Genomic DNA, 6,000 nt, shown 5'->3' on the forward strand with positions numbered 1-6,000 from the left:
TTTTCTTGTTTGTTGTTATTGTTGTAGTAGTGGTAGTAGTAGTAGTTTTTTCTTCTTTTCTTGTTTGTTGTTGTTGTTGTTGTTATTGTTGTTGTTTTTTTTTTCTTCTTTTCTTGTTTATTGTAGTGGAAGTGGTAGTGGTAGTAGTAGTAGTAGAGAGAGAGAGAGATGTTTTGTTAAAGGAAATGAGAGAGGGAAAGGAAGAGAAAAAGCAAGAAGGAACGAGAGAGAGGAAATAAACATACAACATAATAAAGAAAGAGAAAGAGAGAGAGAGATGGAAAGAGAGAAGAGAATGAATGGATAAAAAACAAAGAGAGAGTGGTGGCGAGGTCCAGTGAGGTCCGGTGCAATACCACGAGACGGGAAACACTCCGACATACGTTAATTTGTAGGTGGATGGAGACTTTATATACGTTAATTTTACTGAGTTACAAGAAAAAAATCCCTTCTCAAACAATTTAATAAAGAAAAAAAATGATAACAAAAACAAATTATTTGTCGTAAGGTAGACAAAATGGAAAATGATGAAGGTCGTGATGTTCAAGATCGCAAGGCATATCTTAATCAGTGTGTCCCATATCCTTGCTCTCAATGTAAGCTGTCAATTAGACGAAACGTCGATTGTCTATAGAACACATACGACGCTTCGGCGTGTTTCAATCTGAGATCATTGATCAAGCAATCTCAGATTTTGAGCAAACGGTAAGAAGATTATATATCAATCATGCATTGTATTCGCAAGCTAATTGAATACCATATACAAAAACATTGGGTGTGGCTAGCAAATTTTCTATCCAGGGAGGTGACGTCTCGTCCCAAGGAGGAGTGCACCCTTTGCGGCTAGTTAGGAGAGTTCATGGGTGTGCGATGGATGGAGTGCCTGAGCCAATCCACCACTTGGAATGTGCTACACCTAATCTATACCATCAATACCGAAGTATCATATATTTGTGCTTTTTCAAGGTGTTTTATGATTTTTTTTCAGGTTACCGAAGTATCATATATTACCACTTGCAAATACCATGCCTAAGTCTCGTGATGATGCACGATATGTTTTACGAAAGCTTGGCATGGACTACAATAACATCCATGCATGTATCAACGACTGCATACTGTTTCGAGGAGAATATGAGACTATGGAGACATGTCCAAAGTACTTCGAGGTATCGACATGGCTTACAAGGGAAAACTATCCCTCAAAAAGTTCTTAGACACTTTTCACTTATCCCCCGCATAAACCACATGTTTTGTACGTCCGGCATGGCGACCTTGATAACATGGCATGCGCAGAATAGGTCCACAAATGGAGTTCAACGAGAGGATTGATGCGCATGGAGCCACATTGACTCTACCTTCCCAGGCTTTGCCCGAGAGCCAAGGAATCTTCGGCTCAATCTTGCTATGGATGGCGTGAACCCATTCAATCTGCGCTCAACTTCTTACAGTGTGTGGCCTATAGTCCTTGTCAACCACAATATCCCTCCATGGATTTCTACGAAGAAAGGACATCTCATCCTTAGCTTACTTGTTCTCGGTCACTACAAAGTCAAAAATATGGACGTGTATCTTCATCCATTAGCCGATGAGCTTAAGACTTTGTGGCAGGAGGGGGTCACCATGCAAGATATGAGCAAGCACGATGGTCGACGGTTTGCCAATATTCGAGCCATTCTCATGTGGACCATGCATGACTTTCCGGGATTCGAAGAGTGCTCAGGTAAGTAGGCTTCCATTCTCGTTGGTAATATCTATCATAGCTCATTCAAGTTTGTATTCACTAGATAGAGGTGTTGGGACAGGTCTGGTTACCTCAGGTTATCATGCATGTCCATTGTGTGGGCCATAGTTAGACTCCCAAAGGTCACGAACCATGAAGAAGATGGTATATCAAGGACATGTCACTTTCTTGCCAGAGGGTCATGAACTTAGGGAAGGTTTTCTTGGACGACCTCAAGCACGTATGAATGCCCAAAGCTAGTACGAGCTAAAAATGGTCCACATGGAGTCGCATCCAAATGAAATGCGACGATTCTCAGTTTTCTACGAGTTGCCATATTGGACCCACTTACAAATCAACCACTTGTTGGATCCCATGCATATTTTCAAGAACATGGGTAGCTTGCTATGGAACCACATCACAGGAAAGAGAGACATTGTAGGGGCACGAATGGATTTGAAGGAGGTAGGCAAGATGGAGGTGCTTTGGCCGCAGTTGAGTGCTGATGGTCGCTTGCAGCTACCTCACGCTCCTTGGGTTTTGTCCACTAAAGAAGAGCGCATTGTGAAGCAAATAGTCAAGTCTATCCGCACTCCGACGGGTATGATACATTCTCTCAGGTCTGCATTTTCTAAAGACGACCAATTATCAGAGCTAAAATCCCATGATTGGCATAAGATTTGTCAGGTTTGTACTATGAATGGATTGTAAGTGACCTGCGTATTTTGCCATTTGGAGTATAGTGGTTGTTCATAATGCTTTCTTGTTTGTGGCAGTTTGTACTATCGATCGCGATCGCAGGATGCCTTACTCCAAAAATACTTGGGGCGATTTATAGGTTGTCGACTTTAGTGCAATGGATCTCACAGAAGGAGATTAAGACGTTCTCTATTGAATCCGCGAGGCGGGGAGCAGTGGAGACGGTCTGTCTCTTTGAGAAATACCTGCCTACCAGCATGCTTATGATACAAATCCATCTTCTTGTGCATCTTGTAGATGAAGTGGAGATTTCTAGACCTGTCCATACGCGATGGATGTTCTTCTTGGAGTGCTTCATGAAAACCCTAAAAGGCTTTGTGCAACAACGAGCTCGATCAGAAGGTAGCATGGCTGAAGGTTGGTTGGTGTCTGAGGTGCTAGTACATATTTCACAATGGCTACTAATGGTGGATTCAGACAACAGTATGCTATGGTCACTGAAGGACGATGATAGACTGACTGGAGATGTGGTGGTTGGAAATGGGATAGAAAAAAGAATGGATGTTGCAATGGAGCAGAAAGTAAATCACTTTTGTATGTTACACCATGCCCTATGGAGACGTGGCTCGCTAGGCACCAGCAAGCTAGGAAAGATCGAGACAAAGTGTGACCTGAATTTCAACGTGGTACGTGCCATTGATCGATACGATATCCTAAGGGCATGGAGGAGATGCCATGATTTATGTCAACGCGATGGTTACATGGATCTTTGATTGTAGCGTCTCGCGAAGGGGCAGAGGTCTCAATCGAGGAGTGGGAATTCTCGAGGGGATGTAGTCCAATGGTAATGACATATTTAGGGTTTGTCGTATCTATATTTTATATGCGACAACCAATTGAGTGTTTCAATGTACAGTACAAAATATATAGTGCAGTGTGGTCGCGTAGATGGCATTTTCCCATGGAGCGTATTGATAAAATGCACTCCACAACAGATTGTGGTATCATGGCAAGGTTCGAGCAAGAGAGCCGACGACGAGCAATGGATCCAAACATGGTTGTAGATGAGATGGAGTATTTTGAGAACTTGCAAAGTATTGTCACGGTGGATTACCGTAGCTTCTCCATGATCCTATTCGATGTGCAGTGGTTCAAAGTGGTACTTGAAGGACCTAGAGCAATAGTTCGACGAGGCCCATCTGGATTTCTCGAAATAGATTCTGAAAAAAAATGGACGGATTTGCGCGACACATTTGTGTTGTCGGCCCATTGTGAACAGGTGCATGAACTCATGTGTTTTTTAATTGTACTATGACATGGTGCATCTCACAATAATTAAATCTCTCTTGTACGTGATTATGAATAGGTAATTTTCTATCCAAACCCCCGACAACCTCGATGATGGTACGTTATACCTTCAGCTCCCCGAAGTGCGAGAGTATATGATCAAAACGATGTTCTGAGCATAGATGAGGACAGTATGCAAATAGAGGGGTCGATATTGCAAGGGGTGGAGGCCACTGAAAGCTTGGAGCGTGTAGAGGAGCTAGCATCAGGTAACAATGATGGAAATACAGGAGTCCAAGAATTCTTTGAGAATGAGGTGGACTCATCCTTTTGTGGTGACATGTCTATCGACCTTCCAGTGTATGCAAAGTTGTATCAAGAGATTGACATGGGACCATAAGGTATTTCATACTTGGAGCATCCACCTACTCAATTCGTTGACGAATCGCTTATAAGGATACATAAGATATGCATTTTAAGTAAGTTCATTTTTTTAAGATTTATATTACCATGCTTTGTATGATTTATATTGATTATGCTAACATCATTTTTTATCTATGCAAGTGACCTTTGTGGATATTTAGATCATCAGGATGAGTCGAGGGATGAGCAACGAGGAGCTACAGGAGATCTTCACACATATGTCTCCAGATCAGATGGTAAGATTCATAGATATGGCAGACCAGGAGCTATCTAGGACACCATTAGGCCACTCTATTAGATCTACTTCGGCGTGCTCTAATGCTTCAGTTTCTAGCAGACGAGGTCGACGCTCCAGACTTGGGCCAAACGGAGGGAGTGGTTCAGGGAGATGCTGCGGAGATCCAGATGTAGTGAGCCCGCAGTCGGCTCGGGATGCAGGTCCTACTCCTCGCTCTCATGGCAGTTCAAGAGATCATAGCTCAGGTGGTTGCTGTGGAGGTATCGACGCAGTGTCTCTATCTCATCGTTCTGCTGGAGTTGTGTCACCTCCAGGATTTGTCACACCTGTGGGGACGTCTACTCTAGTCACTTCGGCTTTTGCTCAGTCGTCCGCAGGTGGCACCTCTATGGGTGCTACTCCAAGAGATACTACCCCAGTAGATACACCAGATGTATAGGGATCTCTTGGATATGCCCAAGAGCGTGGTCGCAGGTGGGAGAGGACCCATCTTAGGCATACCCCAGAGGGGTATGCCGACCTTGTAGATGATAGGTCGGGAGCCATCATCATGAATGATGAGGGGAGGAGGGTGATGGCTTGCATGAGAGAGTTGTGCTAGCAAGTTTTTCGGCACAACATCTTGGATCATTGGAAGAACATATCGGAGGGGAGCAAGGACTACATAGTAGCATCCTTGCATGAGGAGTTTTCGATACCAGCCGTAGCAGATAGTTTTCCTACGGGTTGGATGATAGAGTGCATGCGTGCATACATGTCACACAGACGATCGGACGCATGCAAGGCACTCAAGAGTGGGGCTTCAAAGCCTGCGTGGCTAGACACGGACAACTAGCGCCACCTCAGGGAGGAGGCTACAGATTATCCAAGATGTTGGAGACAGCAACGCGAGGCAGCGAGGGCACGACTAGAGGCTGGAGTGGTCCATCATCTTGGGAGTGGCGGCCACAAGACATATCTGGAGGATGTTTTGCTTGCTTATTTTTTTGCAATATCCTTTGTACTAATAATCGTATTTCTAACCGTTGTATTTTGTTTTCTTTATCGAGTTTGTCCTCTCAAGAATGCAGGCTCATTCTCATTCAACTCTATCTCAAGTTCCTCTTCAGCACCTTCATCTTGATAAAGCACATCTGGGTCATAGTTGGGATAATCCCTCACATCCAAAACCCCAAATGTAATGAGCTATTTAGCCTTCCATCTCCTTGGAGAGCTCATCCTTTTTAATAGGCATCGAGAAGAACTGTTATCATCTCCCATCGTTATCATTATACTTGAGAGGCCTTTCCTAATAGAAGGAAGCTTATTGGAACTAGAAGGATTTGCCTCTTCATCCAAACTGCTACTTTTTATGGGAAGGAGATCTTGCCCTATTTTCTAGTCTACGTCCCTCATGGAAAAGCTAAGTTTGTTCCCAGTCATAGAAACAACCTTTACCCCAACTTCTTGATCTCATTTGACCACATATCTTGCATCAATTATCATTCTCAAAGCAACATGGAAAGATAAGTTTGTCCCCAGTTATAGAAACAACCTTTACCCAAACTTCTTGATCTCGTTTGACCACATCTCTTGCATCAACTATCATTCTCAAAGCAACTTAAGAAACATAGAGAAAACCCTTTGTGCTCAT

Source organism: Lygodium microphyllum, chromosome 3 (genome assembly GCF_053477565.2).
Source record: "Lygodium microphyllum isolate KBCC chromosome 3, Lygodium_microphyllum_v1.1.10, whole genome shotgun sequence".
Classification (NCBI taxonomy): Eukaryota; Viridiplantae; Streptophyta; class Polypodiopsida; order Schizaeales; family Lygodiaceae; genus Lygodium; species Lygodium microphyllum.